The sequence below is a fragment of the Canis aureus genome, chromosome 3, assembly GCF_053574225.1.
Source record: "Canis aureus isolate CA01 chromosome 3, VMU_Caureus_v.1.0, whole genome shotgun sequence".
Classification (NCBI taxonomy): Eukaryota; Metazoa; Chordata; class Mammalia; order Carnivora; family Canidae; genus Canis; species Canis aureus.
In genome coordinates, this window is record NC_135613.1 from 87,325,792 (window position 1) to 87,346,834 (window position 21,043).

The 21,043-nt window shown below is 50.4% G+C and overlaps 1 protein-coding gene and 2 long non-coding RNA genes across 4 annotated transcripts in view; 1 reads left to right on the top strand and 2 right to left on the bottom strand.

The window, feature by feature from the left end:
* OPCML (opioid binding protein/cell adhesion molecule like) overlaps positions 1-21,043 on the bottom strand; it is a 1,083,697-nt gene that overhangs the window by 830,361 nt on the left and 232,293 nt on the right. The window lies entirely within an intron of this gene.
* The window catches only part of LOC144311549 (uncharacterized), a 43,162-nt gene that overhangs the window by 1,823 nt on the left and 20,296 nt on the right, over positions 1-21,043 (bottom strand). The window contains exon 2 of the long non-coding RNA XR_013377164.1: positions 19,389-19,500. This is a non-coding gene — a long non-coding RNA (uncharacterized LOC144311549). The remainder of the gene's footprint in view (positions 1-19,388; positions 19,501-21,043) is intronic.
* LOC144311545 (uncharacterized) lies at positions 8,542-20,641 on the top strand. 2 transcript variants are annotated; one of them, XR_013377158.1, is made up of 3 exons: positions 8,542-12,661; positions 12,740-15,116; positions 16,431-20,641. It is a non-coding gene; the product is annotated as an uncharacterized LOC144311545 (long non-coding RNA). The 2 variants fall into 2 exon arrangements; XR_013377159.1 differs by having other exon boundaries at positions 8,566-12,661; positions 14,713-15,116.

Sequence of the window (21,043 nt, forward strand, 5' to 3'; positions counted from 1 at the left end):
AGATATTCTCTACTAATGTAAGAGAGACAAGTTAGACCAGAAATATAAATAGGGGTATAGCACAATCTCCAATAAATTTCTCATAATATTTAATATGAACGTTTCATCCAGTTTAGGTATCATCTAATTATAAGGTTGGTAAAGCTTCAGGGAAACTATGAGATGGAGTTCAGAATCACATTTCCTTTTCCTTATAAAGTGTGTATTTGGTTTATTTTCAAATTTGCTGTTGCTCGGCATTCTTGTAAATTAAGCTGTCACCCATCAGCAACTGAAGTCACCTGATAGGTGCTGTAATGCTTAGCTGGGAGATGGGCAAACCTCTGGAGGTCCCATTTCTGATTAACTCTCTTAGTTCAGGCAGTTCTCAGCATTGCCCTAAATGTTTTTTAATTCTGGCTATCTTCCCTAGGAATCTCATTAGTATTAGCTATCGGGCTTTGCTCCATGAAACCTGTCTGGCCTCTGCCCATTCCCCTGTGCTCCTCATCAAAAGTGCCAGCATCATTGCCTTTTCTTCTTTCCCTGTTTGCTGAGTAGAGGAGTGGGTAGAAGGGATAGGGATCAGGTCTTTTTTTTTTTTTTTTAAGATTTCATTTATTTATTCATGAGAGACACACACAGAGAGAGAGGCAGAGACACAGGCAGAGGGAGAAACAGGCTCCCTATGGGGAGCCCCATGCGGGACTCGATCCCAGGACCCCAGGGTCACGCCCTGAGCTGAAGGCAGACGCTCCACCGCTGAGCCCCCAGGTGTCCCCGGGACCAGTTTCTTAATAAGCTACAGCAAAGCACACAGACCACAGTAACCCAGGGTTCCATGCAAATACCCTTCTTTGCTCTTACACTTAGTATGCATTAGAATCAGAACTGGAATTACTAAAAATCAAAATGATCGTGTGATTAGTGATGAAGATAACGATAAGCAACCTTTTACTTTTACAAATAGTACCATGTTCGATACAGTGCAAAGTCACTTTTAAAATCCTCACAACAAGCAAAACTTGAATTTCCGCAGTTAGTAGTGCTCATTTTATCAATTTAAATAAATAAGAAAATAAAGAAGTAAAACAAAGCAAGCAAGCAAGAAGCAAACAAGCTATGTGTAGTCCAGGGAAGTATTTGTGTAAGGATAAATGCATTCCTTCCTTGCTTTTCTTCTCTTCCTCTCTCACTCCTTCTCTACCTCCTCCCTTCCACATACTTGTATTGAGGAACAACTACACTCGATGGTGCTATGGGCGAAATCTGCAGAGATGACCGTGGTGTTGGCTCTCCCTTCAAAGATGTGCAATCAGTTGAGTGACAACGCCTCAGCGCACCAAGATACAACACATGATGCTAGCATAAGGGTATTAGAAATTGTCAAGGAGCACCAAAGGAGGGGGACTTCATTTTCACTGGGGTATTGGGAAAGCTTCAGAGAGGAGGTGACACTTGAGTTGGGCTTTAAACGCCAACTAGAATTTAATCTCCCAGAGGGAAAAAAAAGGACATTCCAGGCAGCAGGAAAAGCAAGAGCAGCCCCGTTAAGAAATCACCAGAGGTGTGGATTTTCTGTTTCACACCTCAATCTACACTCATACCAGGGATTTGTTTACAGGACAGTCAACGAGGGTGAGATGGTTTAGGTTAAGTTGGGATCAGATCAGGTTAGCATTTGGGAACCGTACCAAGGAACTTGGCTTCTATCCTCCACGCACCTCTAGGTTCTTCAAAGAAGCATGGCAAAAGATGCGCGCTCTAGAAGCCCAGCTCTGGCAGCAGATGGAGACTGGCGCGGTGCACTGGCTGAGCTCTGATGCTATTATGCTAGTCCAGGCCCGGGAAGCCGAGGGTTAGCCCAAGAGAGCCTGACCAGAGAAGAGAGGAGAGGAGCCAGCGAGAACACAGGTCTCCGTAGACTGCATCGGACTCCTACACGGTTGAGGTGAAGGAAGGGGAGTCAGGTGAACCCATGGCTTCAAGCTTGGGCATGTGTTTGTGCAGGGATAGCTGGAGGGAGACTGAGCTACGCGGAAGTGTACTGGAGATGGCAAAAGCAGAGGGGGGCCGGAGAACCACTGATCTTCCCACCGCTTCATGAGGCCCCAGAGAATCTTCATAGGGAACACTAGATTAACTCTATGTTTGACGAGCCCATTAAATACAGCACTGAGTTCAAAAAGTAGGAAGAATCTGGCAAGCAGACAAAATAATAGGCGAGGAAGCCAAATTAAGAATCTACCTTGATTCAAAGCCATGTTGGATTTTTAAAAATCCACAATAGTAATAGGATATAATGAAGATTTAAGCTTTAAATATAACCTAATACCCATCTAATTAGGGTAATAAAACACAAGGAGTGCTGTGCCATCAATATGCTAATGTAACTCAACCTATCACCTTCCTTTCTCATGCTATTTGGAAGCTTGTCCAGTGATGGGACAGGCTAGTGGGGAGACTGGAATGGAAGTGCACAGCTGGGGCATGAGAATGCTTAAGTTGGAACGTCGTCACCCCTCTTGCCAGCAAAGGGGATTTGATGGTGTTTTATAGGGCAGGTTAGAGTATGGCACGGAAAGGGGATTCCTTCATTCCTTCCTGATCTCGTTAGGAAAGAGAGGCTCCCTCCAGCCAAGGTTTCATTTGCGTCTCTTTGATTATCCTTTTCTCTACTTTTAACCTGAGATGGAAAACATTTTTTTTTTAAAAAAAGAAGATAAACAGGTGGGACTAGATGAAAATCTGAAACTTTTGTAACAAAGTCAAAAGACAAATAAAAGATCTGTTGGAAAAAGAGAGAGACTTACAAAGAAGAGGCCATACATGAAAAAAAAAAAAAAAAGAATAGAACTCTTGCAACTCAAAAAAGAAGTGATTAATAAACGAATAAAAATGTGCGACGGGATTATTCACAGAACAAGTACAAATGGCGAGGTGACAGGAAACCGTGTTCATACTCAGCAGTGGTGGGAAACAGAAATCGCACAGCTTGCTGCTCCCCGCTTAGCGACGGGGCGGACACTTTCAAGGCGGAGACCACCTAGGGCCGCAGGGAAAGAACACTCCCAGTGTGTATTTTATAAAACTGAGATGCCCGTACAGTTTTTGTCTACATCCTGCTTTTCTTATTCCGCGGTGCCCCTTGGAAATCCCTCCAAATTATCTGGCCTAGTTTGAGCTTATTCTCTTAGAAGCTGCATACGTTCTAGGCTGTAAGTATAACCTCATTCATCCTTCCACTTCCTGTTGGGCAGGAGGCTGGGCACGGGTGACAGGAGGATGGACCTCAGCCGTCCCGAGGGGGAGCCACCCCCGGGGACCACCCCACGCCCCCCATCCAGCAGTGGGTCGGCGCGTACGGCACCCCCAGCAGAGGATCAGCTCGGTTGTTGTGTTTGTTACACATGTGTAGAAAGCAGAGCGTGTTTTTATTTGTCCCGTGTCTACAAGAGAAATGATGGTGTGGTTTCCTACCCGCTGCAGGTATTTTGAATCCATCTTGGGAAGCAACATGTCTAGTTGGCTAATTATTGAATAATCCAGGCCTGTCACTCGAATGCTGTGATCCTAGGCCCCACCGGGCAGAACAACTGATGTAAGCCCACAGTCCAGAGTTTCCAGGGCCGCTGTCTCTCTGGACCGGCCTGCCCTCCCTCGGAGGACACCTTAATAAGGCTTTGCTCTGCTTCGCCTTCATGTCGCTGCCCTGTAATTCTTCACAGTGAAAAGAACAGAGGCTTCTCTCCGTTTCCATCTCACTTTCCATAACATACCTACTGGTGGACATTATTATTATTCTTTTGCTAGCAAAGCTATAAAAGCCTAAATCATAAATATATATTGTTAATCATATTGCTTTTATTTTTAATGGGACAGCTTTCTCGGTCTTCCAAGATTCAGGATTACTGGGAGCAATCCTAGTATTATACATGTATTTTCAGATTTATTTATTTATTTATTTATTTATTTATTTATTTATTTACTTATTTTATACATGTATTTTCAGTTTTATTTATTTATTTATTTATTTATTTATTTATTTATTGTATTTTCAGTTTTAAAAGAAGTTGCTGAGTACAGCACGAGGTGAAAAGCACAAGCCAAAGAGCTCGGCTGCCCGGGCTCCATCCTGGCTTAGCCATGAACTTCGGGCAAGTTATTGAAACTCTCCGTGGTCAGCTTCCTCATCTGTAACTCTGGAGTATGACAATATTGTCCTCATAGAATTTTTTACAGTGATTAAGTGAGTTGATATCTACAACTAATGCACTTGGATTAACGTAGATTTAACTATAGGTGCATAATGTATATATAATATCCATTGACATATGTACCGTGACCTTAGCCGTGATCATTCCTTAGAGAAAAGACACTGGAGACTATAATAGAAACTCATTTTACGAGCTTATTTTTCATTGTGTACGCCTCTGGTGGCGTGTGGGATGATTTTATGTGGTATATATCTGAGTTTATTTTCTTTTGCTTTTCTATGAGGTTGTCTTAGTGTCATTCATTTATTACAATTAGAACACAGATACTGTTTTATTCGCTTACAGCAGTAAGAAAAATTCCTTTAAAAATAAATGTTCAAAAAAATAAATAAAAAAAATAAATGTGAAAAAATTAAAATAAATGTGAAAAAAATTTAAAAATGTGAAAAAATTAATAGCTCTCAATTAGCGAATAGCAAGCATGTTGAGAAAGGTCACGTATCGATATGGAAGAGTGGGAGGCTCGGGAATGGCTGAGGTTTGGGAACGACTGGTATTCTATAGGATTAGCTTGCATTGCTTCAACTCTTCCCCATACCTTGGTTGTGAAATAGTCCTGTGGGTAAATCCTATTAACTAGCACCTACATGAAGTGGGTTCTATCCAGTAAACCAGTGCTCTGAAAAAAAGAAAAAAAAAAAGAAAAATAAAAAGAAAAAGGGAAGGAAGCTCTGATTTGTACTGTTTGCTGATTTTTCTCTGAGTAAATACTCCCACTAGGGCCAATTTGAAGTTGCCAAAGATTTAAACCGGGCCACACAATCCCTGAATATCTAACAATCAGCTCCTCGCACGCTGATCTGTGACGGCTCCGAACCACCACCGTCCTACTTAACTCCTCAAGCGGAGATACTGGTAACCCAAGTGGACAGAGCCAGGCACTAAAATAGCATCCGACGTTGTGTCCCTGTGGGTTGTATTTCTGTGTCGAGGATGGACGATCTGAAAGGTGTGCGAGAGGCGGCGGGTCTGAGCGGGGCCCAGCGGCCTAGGAACAAGCCAGGCGCCCAGAGGGACGGGCACGAGCCCTGGGACAGGAAGCGGGGGCGACGGGCCACGGCTGCCGAGGGGCACCTCTCTGCTGTGTGGCACCTGCGACCTGCCCCGCGAGCGCGCTCCGGTCCCCGGAGCCCCCCCAAACCCGCTGCCCCTGGGCCAGGCCGGAGCTCCTTCCACGCCTACCGGCCTCCCTGCTCATGCCCAGGCTAGGAGAGCTGCCCGCCCCCACCATCGGGGAATGGGCGACTGCACAAGCAGCTTCTAGAACGAGCAGGATTAAGGTCCCCTCTTGTTTGAGGACAGAGCAGAAACTGCAGTTCTGTTGCTGCGAGTGCTTTTCCCAGAGGCCACCCCCCGCCGCCCAGACGGCAGGAGAACTGGGCTTGGAACCCGGGTCCCCCTCGGGGTCCCCTCTTCCCCGGGACCACCCTCTGCTGGTGACCGTGCCTCCCACCCCTCACGGCCCGGAGGCTGTCGCGGAGCGCAAACTCGGGGCGGGGGCTCCTCCTCCTGTCTTCTTCCTACCTGCCTCACTCTTTCCTCCTTCCCCTTCCTCCGGGAGATCGGTGCCGCCAAACACCTCTAGGGTAGCTTCTGGAACATACGAGGCCGGGCCTCTCCAGCCCACTGATCCCTGGACGAGCCCACTGGCCCTCAGGGTCGCTCCAGGTGTGAATCGGGGGCGACTGAGAAAGCCCGCGGTCGAAAGCCGCTGGTGGCCCAGGTGGCTCAGCTGGCCCCGCCGCCCTGGTGTCTCGGGGGCAGGCCCGCCACCAGCAGCCTCTCCCCGGGTCCTCGTGCCTTAGCTCACACTAGCGGGGACCCGGGCACCCAGGGTAAAGACGACGAGAGCCTGGCACGGCCCGCTGGCCCCGGGCCCTGCCGTTTGAACAACATCCAGCTTTGAAAGGCCACACACGTCACAGTCCGTATAGAACGACAAAGATCCTCTTATTTCCGTGAATGGGGCCCGGAGGAAATGAGCGAGCGAGCGATCTGAGGAGGGGAACTGGCTCCCTATGGCGGGCCCTACACACAGGCATCTTGTTCCAGGCCTTGAGAACCGGCGGCTCCGGGGTGAGGGTGGGAACTGGGGTTCTCGCCTGCGGGCCTACGAGTCACAGGCACAACTCCCTTTTCTTCACGGCCGGCAGCGACAGTAAACTCATTGTCATTTTTTTTTTTTAAGATTTTATTTATTTATTAGAGAGAGAGCGAGAGAGCACAGGCGAGAAGAGCACACAGGAGAGGGAGAAGCAGACAGCCAGACATGGGGCTCGACCCGAGGACCCTGGGGCCGTAACCCGAGCACACGGCAGATGCGTCCCCGACCGAGCCGCCCTGGTGCCCCCGTCATTGCCACTTGGGGTGAGAAGGCCCAGCAGGTGCACAAGGATCCAGCTTCTGCAGGCCGTCCCAAGAAGGTAACAGGGGCCCAGTGAGCATGAACCTTGGGGTGTAGTTGCTTCGTCACCCCCGTCGGAGATTAGGGTTGCCAGACACTGCTCTGGAGATGCGCTGGACAGGGTGGGTGGAGATTTCTGGAAAGATTTCCACTGAGTCCTTCTGAGGCACACACACCCCTCACCCGGCCCACGCCCCTCACGCACACAGTTCTGGGGATCTGGGGTCTGCCCGATGCGGCCCGGTGATGCCAGGAGCCCCAGCAGCAGAGGGACCCCCGTGCCGCGAGACCCTGTGGCCCTGCCCCGCCAGCCCGGCTCCCCAGGGGCTTCCGGGAATGCTCACTAGGCATCTATTCTGCATGTCAGGAAAAAGCTGCCGGGGAACCAGGAGGGCCTGCCAGGCTTTGGATTTGAAATCAGGCTAATCCATTGGAAACCTCAAGGCCTGGGCAGAAGTAATGTAAAAATTAAATTAAAATAGCACAAAATCTGTCTCCCTGGCTCTCAGACAACCTCACCTTGGGCTTCAAATGTTAGAGCGGATAAAATCACAATTAGACATGATCCAATCTTTCCCATCCCTCTCTTCTTTATCAATAGGGAAACTGAGGCCCAGTGTGATGGGAAAACCCGTTCAGGGTCCCAGGGACAGGAAAAGGAAGCGCCCCGCTATGTCTCTGCTCTTTAAACAGTCTTGTACGCTAGACCTGGTTCCAAGTCCTTTTCAAGTACTCCCATATTTAATTCTCAATGCAGATTTGTGGGATCACATAATTAATGTCATCATCACCTTCTCTAAGTTTCCAAAAGTAGAAACTGACACAGAGAGGAGAGAGATGCAGGCATTTCCTCAAGGTCACAGAGGGTGTGACTGAAACAGGCTTGGAGCTGAACCCCAGGGGCTTCCGCCCGGAGGGGCTCCCCCCGGCTGCTGGCTGGACGAGGCTACAGAGCCGGGGTTTCTCACCGCGACCAGGCTGCCAGGCCGGAACTCCGAATTTCCTCCTAGGATACCCTACCGTTCAGTCAAGGTGAGCTTTTAGGGTCTGAGACGCGAGAACACCGAAGGGAATAAAAACCCATGCATTTCCGTCCCAGCGCAAGTGTCTCTCTCTGTCGTTGACCCCTGAGCAGCACGGGGCTGGGGCACCGGCGCGTCCCCACCCCCTGTCCAAACCTTGCCCTCCCCAGGAACCTAAGTATGAGAGCCTCCCGTCCACTGTAGGCCTTGCTGATGAGAGACGCCACCGAGTAACAGGATTAACACCTACTTCGTATGTTTATATTCCACGCTGTAGTCTTTTTTTTTTAAGATTTTATTTATTTATTCATGAGAGACACACGGAGAGAGGCAGAGACACAGGCAGAGGGAGAAGCAGGCTCCATGCAGGGAGCCCAAAGTGGGACTCGATCCCAGGACCCCGGGGTCACACCCTGGGCTAAAGGCAGGCACTCCCCTCCACACTCTAGTCTTACAACAAAGTAAATTACTGAAAAGAAAATGGTATTTTTCTTAATCTCTTATGATTTTTCTTAAAATCATAAGAGAACGGAGCCGAGGTTAAGCGTCTGCCTGCAGCTCAGGTCAGGTCATGACCCAGGAATCCTGGGATCGAGCCCTGCATCAGGCTCCTGCTCATCGGGGCGTCTGCTTCTCCCTCATCCTGGCCCCTCCTGTTGTGCGCTCGCTTTCTCTCACTCTCTCTCTTTCAAATTAATAAATAGAATCTTCAGAAAAAGAAGATCATAAGAGAAAACACATTTATAGCACTCTACTGCATTTTTTGAAAAAAAAAAAAAAACACCCGTATACAAGTGAATCTGCACAGTACAAACCTGTGTTGCTCAAGGGTCAATTGTATTTGGTAGAAACACGCTGATTTGCCTCGATTTTTGATGTAGAAGTGAGATAAGAAAGTACAAAGGGAATAATGCTTTTTTTTAAATGAGAATTACATTTAAAAATTAGAATATTAATTTTTAAGCCACATTTATGTTGCCTGAGAGGAAACCGTAATATAAGGGCAGTTGGGGACGAGATGGCCAAGTCAATTCTTTATGCCCTGGGAACTTTCCCTGAATGCATACTAATAAATTAGTTATTAGTCACTTATTAAACATTTAATCAACTTATTATTATTTATTAAGCACCTTCTTAGTTCTAGAAAGACAGTTGTGAACCTAACAAAGTCCCTATCTTCATAGAGCTTACATTTTAATTAAAAAGATAACAGCCAACGAGCAAAAAAGAAATAGAGAAGAGGTCATATGTTGGCCAATGACAGATCCAGGGAAAGGCCACGGGGCGGAGGGTACGGATCCACCAGGTGCGCCGGCGGGAGCTCGAGTCATCTGCAGGAGAGGGTCCAGGGCAGGACTTCCGAGGCCCAGCGTGGACGCGCACGAGCCCGGGCGCAGGAGGCCAGTGGGGCCAGGGCCGCGTGGGTGAAGGCGCAGGCGAAGGCACAGGCGGCCCCACGGGAAAGCTCGTGCGGTGCGGACGGAGCGACGGCCTGGAGCTCGCATCTCGGGCTTTTGGTCGGGCTGACACGGGAGGCCGAGGATTGGGACGGCCCAGCTTCCACCTGGACGGGCTGGAGGCTGGGGACGGGCAGGGGCAACCGAGGCACGGGAGGCCTGGGCCAGGTGGTCACAGTGGGGACAGTGACGAGGGATCACGGTCGAAATAGGCGCTGCCGCTGGGCCACGAGGGTCTGCTGCAGGAGCGGCGTGGGGTCGGACTGAGCCAGAGGCGGGGCGACTGAGAGCCGGGTCTGCGGCCACTCGGGCCCAGATCCAGGTGCCAAGAGCGCACCTGGAGCGGGGATGCTCTGCTCCCCTGAACTCCCCTGCCTCACCGACCGGAAGGTTTCCTTGCTCCTCCACGATTCAGTGCGCGGTCTCTTCCACGACAGACTAAGAAGGAAAGAGGAGGAATACAGAAGACGGAGCGCAGAGTCGGGAGGCCTTCCCGCCAGGTGACTTGTTACCTTTCACGGCTGACGCCCAGCCGCAGGGGCCCTGGCGCCCAGCACACTCGGCTTAGCGTTCGGCCCTTGGGCCGCTCTCACCTGCTGCCGGCAAGGCAAGGGCGCCGACAGGTCACCGGGGGGGAGCCGCAGGCCGGAGCGGCTAAATGTGCTGCAGGACGCAGGATGCGGGGCCCCGCTCTAGGGTGAGGTCAGCCCAGCTCTGACTGCCCGTGGCCCTCTGAACGCAAAAGGAATGTTCCTTCCCATTCCTGAAACGCCCTCCCTGGGCCCCTCCATGGTGGGGGCTTCCCGCAGCTCTCCCTTGCTTGACAATCTGTGAGGTCTGACCTTGCCCTACGTCTTCTGCGCTGTTTTCTTGTTGGAAACATTTTGGCAACTGGATACGAGCTCGAAGCGTGGCATCTCGGTCTATGCTCAGGCTAGTAACATCCCCGCAAAAAGTCACGGGGGCTACAGCATGGGCCGCATCGGTCTCCACCTGTTTGGAAGCACCTAGGCACAAGCACTGCCTCCCCGGTGGTGCCTTCTGGGAGAGCTGCACTCTCACTGCTTGTGCACTGTCGCATCTTCAATGTCTGGAGAGTAGGATGCAACAGGTGCACAATACATGAGAGGGATGATGATGGAGGGACGGATGGGAAGTGCGGGGAGGAAGAGCAGGAGAGAATACGTTTTTCTGGGTCTCGTCTGTAGCAGTCGTATACTCCCAGTGGCCCCATGAAGTCCCGGGACCCCAGGATCACGCCCTGAGCCACAGGCAGACGCTCCACCACTGAGCCACCTGGTGCCCCACCGTCATGCATTTTAAATGCTTAGAAACATTCTTGGGCATGGATGCACCCACCAAGCATTAGCAATCATTCTCAGCTTGCAGAGCGCAGCATCCTGGCTAGTACAGGGGAGAAAAGGAACAGGAAACCTGGAGATGCCCGGAAACCTGGTGAGATACACTTAGCATCTCGCAGGCAGTCCTTTGACTCCCGTCACGCATGGGAATCAGATACTAGGTCCATTCTACAGAGGGAAGAACTGAGGCTCCATGAGGCAAGTCGTCCTGCCTGAAATCACACACCTGCCGAGCGGGCACAGATGTACACCTGGAAATCCTTTCACCATGGGCACTGCCTCATTTGCCAACTTCTGAATATCTTTACAAATGTTCCGGGGATTCCCATCCAGTTCTTAGCAGCACGCTCCCTTGATGTACTTCCAGCTGAGGATTATATAGGGATATCTTGACTACAGAGTAGCAACAGGGTCATTCCAGCCAAGGGACCCTACTGTGGAGCCCCTGAGAAGCGCATTTCATGCTCAAAGGCAGACTTGCCCCAAAGGAGGGTGTCTAGCAGCAGAAAGTGGCTCGTCGTTAGCCGACACCACCTGTAGTTCAACGACGTCTCGGAGAAATGCCTTGATACAGACCTGGGGAGGACACCTTGAGATCCTAGTGTAAGAGAGAGAGGGGATGCCCGGTTTATAGTTCCCACAAACCAATAATCCAACTGGGGAGGTGGTCGCGTGGTGCAGGATGCATGGAGTCTGAAATGAAGGGGGCACCTTGTTGGGTCTTAGAAACGTCCCCCGATGTAAGTGACTCCACCCCGGAAAGGGACTTCTTGGAAATGTAAATGTTAGGAGACAAAGCCACCTATTTGACAGAGACTTCTGCAGGGATTTAAAGATTCATATAAGGCAGAAGACGCTCCCGTCGTTACTGCCGCCCTGGATCATGACCCGTATTTCTGTGAGGGGCGGAGGTGGAGGCTTTATGTCTAATGACCGATGAGGCTCACGTCGCTAATGCACAAGGAGCTGACGACGCGCTTGAGGACAGAGTAGGGGCTTTCGGGTCTTCATGAGGCACAAGAGAGAAAGATCTCCCCGGGGAAGAGAAGCCAGAAATACATAAAAGCGCATATTTCCTTTTTATTTCTCACACGGATACCAAAATCGGACTTGCATTCTAGACTTGGTGCTCCCCAAAGTGCACGTGGAGTCACTTTGTGAAAGTTCTACACGATTCGGCCTGGGCAGACGCGGCCACAGTTCCATCACATGGCTGTCCTCAAACACGCAAGATGCCCTGACACAGAACAGAGACACTGTCTTATCTCATTTTCTCCCCCAGAATCTGAAGGCGACAACAGAAAAAGAAAAATTCCGCTGAAAATTAGTATTTATTTATACTGAAGAATAGAGTGAAAAATTCACGGCTGGGGCTGTTGAGAATGGAAGGTGGGGGACACCGGAAGTTAGGGTAGTAAGAGGAATAGGGGTCAATGTAAAGACCACGGCCAGGCGACAGCTGAAGGGAAGTAGCCCCCCAAGGAAGCACCGAGGCTGAGGAAGAAGAACTCCACAGGGATGGAAACACCGCCTTGCAAATGCTCGCACGCGGGACGACGGGAGGCTATCGTTTCACGAACAAAGGCGCGTTCTCACCTCCCGGACTTGATGAGGCTGACAAACAATCAGAACCATTCTCAGTGAATTCTCAGGAGGGAGGTGTTCTGAAGGCTTCCGATGTCTCCTAGGCGAGCACCTGAGAGCCCCCACACCCCACCCCCCCGCGCACCCAGCACAGGTGTGTGGGTCCCCGGCACAGGGGGCTTTCCCCTGCTCGGTGTCGACCGAACCAAGAGCTACCCCCCCGACGCCCCCGACGCCCCTCCCGCCCCAGCCCACCCGCAGCCCCTCCACCCCCCTGCCCCGGGCACTGCGGGCGAACCCCCCCGCTAGAGCCGACCACTAACCAAGGCCCAGACAGCAAGTGTGGAACCACACTCGGGGACAAGTGCCGGCCTCAGATTTCCCGACTCTGAAATCAAGGTGATAGGAACTCCTTCCTAACCTAATTCACAGGCCCTTTGCAAATAACAGAAAAAAAGAAAAAATGCAGGCGGCAGCTCTTTATAAACATGTGCGCGACTCTACCACTGTCATCCATACATCATGATTAATTATTAAAGAGTGCATAGAAATCCAGTGACCGGAGAACTCTGAGGAGGTAGGATTCCAATGTTCACTTCGAGTAATAGACCCTTTAGGCTAATTAGACGTCAGAATGCTTTTGCTTCCTTTGTAGGTTTAAGCGCTTATCTTCGTTTCACGCGGGAGGGGAGTAGAGCTTGGGGATACGCACCTGCCCGGGATCCCAGGGCCCCCACCCCCGGAGCTCCAAGGCTCCAGCCCAGGCCTGCTCTTTGCCACCGTCCGCTGGAGGAAGCCCACAAGGGCAATGCAGCGGCAGACGAGTGACGGGACGTCAGAGAACTCTCTGGAAGAGATACGGAGCACGGGCGGTCCTGTAGTCGGGAGTAGCGAAGGTAGAGAGGATGCTCCTGAGGTGGAGGAAAGGAGGGCGGCCCAGCTCCCCGACGTCCTCATCTTGCTGCTGCTGCTACCCAACCCCCCACCGCCACCCCCCACCCGGGTCGCAGGCCGCAGTAGGCCTGGGCGTCCGTTCGCCCTTCTCCATCTCTGCCACCGCCGCCTTCTGTCTCCTGTCTTTCTAGAAAATGCAACATCAGGGGACAGGGCTGGATATTTACTGTTACTTTCTTCTCTGAAAACAAGCAGGGGGGAGCAAAGCCCTCACCATTAATTGCTTCTGACAAGTACTGAGGTCGTCAGAGCCTGGAGAGCTGGTGACAGCAGGGCCTGATCATCCAAGGAACCCAGGTGGGGAGGAGGGAAGCTGCCTCCGGTCCTGCACAGGGACCCAACTGCCAGGCAGTGGGGTGAGCGCCCCTCCTCCGTGGGAGGGAAGCAGGCTGCACACCAGGGAGCTGCCGGCACCCAGCCTGGAGGGCAGAGGGTGTGCGAGGGCCAGACTGTGGGCCGGGCACCGGGACAAGCTGCTGCTGCAGAGCCACAGAGCCGGGGGGAATGTGCCGGAAGCAATCAGGGCTGTTGAGAAGCAAGAGACTTGGTGGCACATCCCTCTGCCAATCGGCTCACAGGGCTTCGCAGGCATCAGATAATTAGTCCCAACAAGTTCACTGTGAATAAAGTATTAATAGACCTCCACTTACCAACCGGGTAGGGAGTGGGGCAGCATGAGGCGGCCCGGCCAGGGATCAAAATAGCAACCTCACAGCAGCGCCAGCAAGAAAAAGAGAGCCAAGAAATGAGACATCAAATCCCAAGTGGGAGTAACCGGTCCAAAGCCTTTCAGTCCAAACCAACAGAACCAACATACAAACAGATGTACGAACCTTCATGCAAGCCCTACAGGGCTTAGGGGGGCAGCCATGGGCCCCCAGCGATCCCCAGCTGCTGCGCCCCGGCCCCCCGGCCCCACTCACCTAAACTGAGCTTCCAACTATTTGAAGGCCTCGTTCTCTTGCTCGTTTCACTCTTTCAAACCAACGGCTCCTTCCGGGATGAGCCCTCACCAACCTCCGTGACCCTAAGTTTCTATGACCAATTTTGGCCTATCCTCTGGGGCTTCCCTTGGATGCTCCCTCCATCTGGGTCATAGGCGCCCCCCAACACGCCGCTCTTTCCCACCATGCTCCGTCTCACCGTGTTGCCACTGTCTACTGGTACCTCCCACTAAAATGGGCGAGCAGGAGCCCTCGTCTGTGGGGCCCAACAGTTTATCCTGAGAACAATGCCTGGCCCATACCGGGATCTCGATAAATGCGTGTCGAGTATCTCACTGGAGACACACTCCTTGCCTTAAGGAAGCCTTCAGCGGAGTGAGACAGACACACACAGTCCAAGGGAAGGAGAAGGGGTTGAGCATCAAGTAGGAACAGAGTCAGCAAGCTCTGACACGGCAAACCCGGGCGTTGCGGTGAAGGCCCTGCACATGCCACCGCTTCGGAGTTGAGTCCAGTTCCAACAGATTCTTTCGTGCTAGAGAGCTTCCCCAGGTGTCGGGGTGGGCGACATGCGTCCATGGGGAGCCCCCTTTCCACCCCCATCCCAGAGATTTGCTCGTCAGTTTGGGGCAGATAAAGACCATCCGGATTCATCTACCCCGTCCTCTGTCTTGAAGGCGGAACTATGACTCTGCACCTCGCGCAGATAAAGAATGGTTTGTTTCCCCAGAGAGACTGCTCCGTGTGACGGAGAGGACGTCCGCGGCGATGGAATGCAGTATGCTGGAGAGAGCATACGTTTTGGAATGAAAATGACCTTGGCTCCAGTCCCAGCTCTGCGATTTCCTAGCGGTGTGATTTGGACCAAGCTGGAGTCTCTCTGAGCCCTACCCTTAGCATCACCGGCAAGCTGTGTAGACAGTATCGCATTGTAGGCTTGGGCCTCACTGATTCTTGTCCATGGCATATGAAGAAGGATTCCATACCCTGTGTCCACCACCTTCTAGCTGTGCGTTCCTAAGAAGGTTGTCTGGTCACTCTGAGCGTCAGGTCACTCTGTCGTCATCTGTAAGATGGGACCATCGAATCTCCTTGCGCACACAGCGTAGAGGCTCAATGAGGTCATATACTAAGGTTAGTTGGTACGTGCATCATAACAGAAGACAAGCAGAAGCCTTTACCATTTCTTTGTTATATCGGTTATAGAAAATTGTCAGATATTTTTTGGCCCTGATCACGGTAAAATGTAACTTTTTTTTAAGAGAGATTTTATTTATTTATTCATGAGAGACAGAGACAGAGGCAGAGACACAGGCGGAGGGAGAAGCAGGTTCCATGCAGGGAGCCCGATGCAGGCCTCGATCCCAGGACCCCGGGGTCACGCCCTGGGCTGAAGGCAGACGCTCAACTGCTGAGCCACCCAGACGTCCCAAAACATAACTGTTTCCTGCCTTTTATCTTCCTCTCTAGTCCATCCGATAGATATATTTTCTTTTGCACAATCTGCAGCATCTACGCCCACGATTTCAATAATGCTGTGGCATTTCCCTTGCTTATGTCCCGTCCTGCCTCTCTTTCCTAGTCCAACCAAGAATTTCCAACAAACCCTTTAGGCTGGAGTAGGGCTCCGGCCTAAAGACCATCCTATATTTAAGGGCACTTCTTAAACTGATTTTTCTGTCTTGAAATTAAGTTAGAAATGCAATCACCAAGCAGTTCGATAAAAACACTTCTCTTTCCAGTCAACCGATTGTGTTCTGATGCAGAACCTCTCATAAACTGAAAGGGGCATTTCCCTAAACATTCAGACTTTGTTCCGTACGAGAATATTAGGTCGTTAACATAAAATTGGTCTATTCAGCCTTCTGAGGCTTCTTTACAGAGGAGACGGCTGATTTCCTTTTTTAGATCCAAGTACATTAAAGTTCACAATTAATTTAGATAACACCATATGAGCTGATAGTAAAATGTCTAGCAATTAAATAATGAATGTGAGGCAGCCACAGTCATCAGAGATATCAGAATACACCTTTATTATAATGATGTAAAATCAGTGTGTTTTCAGATGATTTAATTATAGATCGACAGGAAAAAGTGCAAAACCGTAGATTAACAATTTTTAGGTACCGCATATATTAAAAACTGTTTCCAAAACTATGATTAGTATTGAGGTTAAATTCACCATCTCTGTAACAGAGGATTTGTAGATTCCAAATATAATAACTTAGCATGAATAGAGATAGAGGAGCTAGGAGTACAATATGGGTAGATAATCGCTCCTTTCGCACGAAATGAGGTGAAGCTGGCTAAGCAGTGCATGCATTTCTCGAAAGGCAGATTTTACCACCAAGCTGTTTAGGCCTTGGGGTAGAAAATGTTGGTCCCAAGGACTTGCATCGAATGAAAATGCAGAATCAACTGGCACCGTGTTTTGTTCGTACAATCTAGGGGGCACCCCTTAGGCACCTCTCATGTGTGCTCTGGGCCAGCTGGCGGTTCCCGGGAACCCACAACGCCCTGCCTTTTCCTAGAGACACTGAGATCCACAGGCTCAGATGCAAGTCTGAAACCAATAAAGACCCATGAGTTCCTCGGCTTGGAAACTCCTCTTTGTGTCTCATTTACCGGGGAAGAGAGACATCGCTGAACAAGAACACTCACGAACGTGGCATTTTCAGTGATCCCATAAAATCCCATGGGGATTGGTCTATCCCAAACTGGAATTCCCTGGGTGGGAGGAGAGGGAGGTGGGACGAAACTGGGACACACACATTCTGCAGACAGTAGCTGTATGTGATTCTCAACAGGGAGGAGAGACGCTTTGCAGAAAACGTCAGAGCCACAGGCGTTTTCGCCCAGAGGAAGATAGCGCAGTTGGCTTGGGAGCTCCTGGCCTTCACGCTCACCGACGTGCTAACACTCCATTTCCCACAGGCCAGTGCGGTTTGTCACATTGCTATCGACGTGATTCTCTTTAATCGTTTTTTTCCCTTAATGATAGTTTAAAAAAACACACACACAAAGAAACTGAATTTCCTGTAAGCCCACCTGCTATCAGTTTTAGGCAGTGGCAAAAACTCACATGAACAGGCTAAACATGGAGCACGTGGGGGCTGAATTCCGTATCAGAAGTAGACGCCACCGTCCATATGCACAAAGAACAGCAAACCATCCCTCTAACGAGGGAAGCTTGGTTGGTGAGATTACCTCTTTGTAAGAGGAAGAAGAATATCCTATCATTTACCAAGGAGGAGAGCATTGTACAAGGGTCTGGGTAAACCTTAGCAGCCCTGCAGGAAAGTTCTGCATGAGAATGAAAGGAAGGAACAAAAGGAAAATACCTCCAAGAGGTGTGATCTTATACATTCTATTTTGGTAGCTAGATAACGAGGAGGCATAACAAAAATACGGGAAAGCTTAAGTAAAAGATGAGGCTCGGGAGCTCCTGCATGCAGACATTCAAATCTAATTCTCACATCTTAGTCTGTGGTCCTTTCAATGTAGAGGCGCTAAGAATGACAGCAAAGACAGCAAGAACAGAATTCTTGTTACCTTGTGATTTTTGTGCTTAATTTCAGGGTTTTGTTTGTTTGTTTGGTTGGTTGGTTTTGTTTTTCGGTGAGCTCTTTTGGTCGGATTGATTAATTGATCAGCAGAAAATAGAAAGCAAACCGGTTCTCTTAGACCCGTTTGGCGTGTTGTGGGAGGTGTGATGTTCTCAAGGCGTTTTCCACGCGGCCTCGCACTATGAGCATTAGCTAGATGGGGACTTGGGCCACTGGAGAACTTAAAAATATTACATAGTCAATGAAAAGAAAAGAATTTTTCCTTATCTTAAAAATGAGAGGCCTAGACCAATGTTACCGCAAGTCCCTCCAGGGTCTGAAATTCTATGTCTCTCTGATTCCTGGAGACAGATTGTAAGGAGCATTTCAGGAGGGAAATACCAAATACCAATGACATACTTTTGTCTCCCACTTAGCACAGACACCTGGTATTTGTTTATTGTGTGCATTTCCACAACACTTTCTGATTTAATTCAATACGGAGTTTTCCTGGCTGAGAGGCTGAGGACACTCCAAGCAGCTAGTTTAATGGTTCGCATTTCATCGAGGAGGGGCAGGGGCGCACAGAATTTCAGACAGCCAAGGAAAGGAAGGAGAACACCACCCCCAATTCAAAGGTCCCGTTTATCCTGACATTGTCAAAAGTGTGATGCATTCCAAGTGTGGGGTCATAGGTCTGAGGTTGTGTCCAGGACGCCCCAAGTGCCCTTGGCACAGGCCCCATGGTGCCACCACCTTTGCAGGGGAAGCCGAGGAGGCCCAGATTGATCACCAGAGGAAAGCGCCGGGAGGAAGCGCCGGGCCTGCGGGATCCTAGGGCACATCCGTGTGTTCAAGGCCGGGCTACCTGTTGAAGCTGACACCCCGATGTGGCACACAGCCCGGGTCTGGAAGTGGGATGCCCTGCTCCAACGTGGTAGATGGGGAACGGCGCTTGAAGCCTGCAATGCCTGAACCTGCCACTTTCTTACCACGAGACTTTAAGCGAGTTGAATATGTTTTCTGCGTTGAAACTTCCTAACGTGTGAAACAAGGGAGTGATGATGGGCACCTCAAGATGTTTTGGGGAGACTAGAGAGGACGATAGATGTATGGTCACTTGGCATCCCTGAGCCTGGGACAGAGTCTGAGCTCCCAGTGAATAGCAGTCCTCCCGAACCATCCTTAAGGTTTTATGGAATGACACACACAGACACACACATGCACACGCACACACACATACAGGGCAGACTCTGCAGGTCTCAACACCTGGAGCTTCCACGTTGACGGCCACTGCCTGCACGTGAACTGAAAACACGAAGGTCGGTGGGCCCTCAACATGCTAGAGAAAAACTTTTAGGAGGACTGGATGGTAGGCAGATAGGATGTCATCAGAAACTGAACCTTCGGGGTTGTTGCCGCTAGGACTAACATTCTCCGCCCTGCGCAGTATGACCACACTACGGAAATGTTCCAGAAACTCTTACGGATGTAAGATGGCCATCGGGGCTACACCTCACGTGAGGCGAGTGCACACTGATATACTTTCTGGAATCCGGAATGGCTTCCTCAGTCATTGGCTTGTGTATGATCCACTCTACTGAACTAGGTGAGCGCTCCCCATGCGCCGGGCAGCCCCCTGCCCGCGGGGGATGTCGGGAGGAAAGCACAAACCTAGCCCCACAGTGTGACGTGTTTGGGTTGGACCCCCCCACCGCCCCGCCCCGTGCACCCCCAGCTGCCTGCAGACTGTGATGTTCATCTGGGGACAGGGTCTTTGAGCCCAGGGCCCCTCCCAAGGGCAGAGTGCTGCTTCCTAGCAAGTCCCTCCCTGCATTAACACTCCGATCTATTGCTTCACCTCTTCTTAGATGCTCTTGTCTCTCAGCTCTTACACCGTTTGCTGGGATATTTAGGATCAGTGATAAATGGCAAGTTGAAGTGCTCTATAAAGCAGCTGTAGGGCATCTGAACTGAAAAAGAAAAGGTGGAAGATAAAGCAATTTGCTAGTAGAGTAACAAGAAAAGATCTAACAGCCCAGAACATCATGCAAATTGCAGTTATTTCTTATCAGACAGTATTGTATAGGATTATTGACTAACTGAAATATGTCGCTTCCAGCTCCATGAAGTGGTATAGTGATGAGGCGTACATCAGAATGTGGGTTTTCCATATACAGAACTCTGCTATTATCCAGAACTCCTGGGGGCACCCGGGAGGCCCTGTCGATTGAGCGTCCAACTCTTGATTTCGGCTCAGGTCATGATCTCAGGGTTGTGGGATCCAGCCCTGCGCCTGGCTTGGTGCTCAGTGCAGAGGCTGCTTGAGAAATTCTCTCTCCCTCTCCCTCTGCCCCTCCCTGCTGCGCGTTCTCTCTCTCTCTCTCAAGAAAAGAAGAAACAAAAAAAGAAAGAAAAAGAAAGAAAGAAGGAAAGTCTTTAAACAGTACTCCCTGTCGTGGAATTGTCTGTGTGCTTCTGACTCCGCCCCCAGGGTCACACGACAGGCTGGGCCATCTCTCTTCAGCCAAGCAGGGAAATGCTGGGGTGCAGAGTGGAAGTCGAGAGAAAGGATGCCGGGAGCTGGGGGTGGCTTGCAGGAGTGGCAGGTAAGCCAGGTCTGAACATGCAGGATCACACGCCCAGAACACACATTTCTTATTTTACCAAACCCACAAATATACATCGATTTGTTCCCTTCCACGGCCTCAATGCATTTCTTGTTAAAAAACAAAACAAAACAAAACAAAACATCTCCTCGTGAAAGCCTTTGACGAAATAGCCAGGCACAAAGGAACGAGTGGGACACGGAGAAGCCAAGTCTCGATAAAGTGGTGAGTTGGCAGGGGGTGGAGGAAATGTTATCGCTTCCACTCCTTGTTGGAAAATTAAGGGCCTTCCTTTAAATCAAAATTTCCCTTTGCTCTTAATACGACGACAGTCTAGAACACTCGGTCTGCTGCTGAGATAGTGGCTTCTCGCTGGGCTAGGATTATTCAAGAGCCCTGCGTTTAAGCTCAGACAGCTGCCAGGGGTTTCAAGGAGGGCTCGACGGAGCAAGAGCTGCAAGCGGCTATTGCCACGCAAGGAAATCAAGTTTGTTGACTTTCGTGACCATCCTTTTTATGTTACTCTAGGTGTTGTCACCGAGCAGACTCAAGCCAGCACCTTCTCTCAGGCAACTAAGTGAACAGGAAGATTGGGGAGGGGTTAAAAGGGAAGAAAGAGTCCTAAGAACAAGCTGGAAAAACGAACAGGCCTCTGGACTCTGGAGGGACTTGGAAGGTGGTACGAGTGGTGCAGGTGAGCAAGCGTAGACACCCGAGAGCAAGCCCGGGCGGCGGGGGCCTGCGGGTCAGCCCCCCACCTACCAAACCCGACCTGCAGGTCCTTCCGAGGCCTCAGGAGCTGAGAACTGCTCCTCACACGCGCCTCAGTGTTCCGTCTCATGAAGCCTCTCCATGCAAGGCCGAGATTGTAGTAACGTGAGGACTTATGTTTTTTCCCTTGCAGACC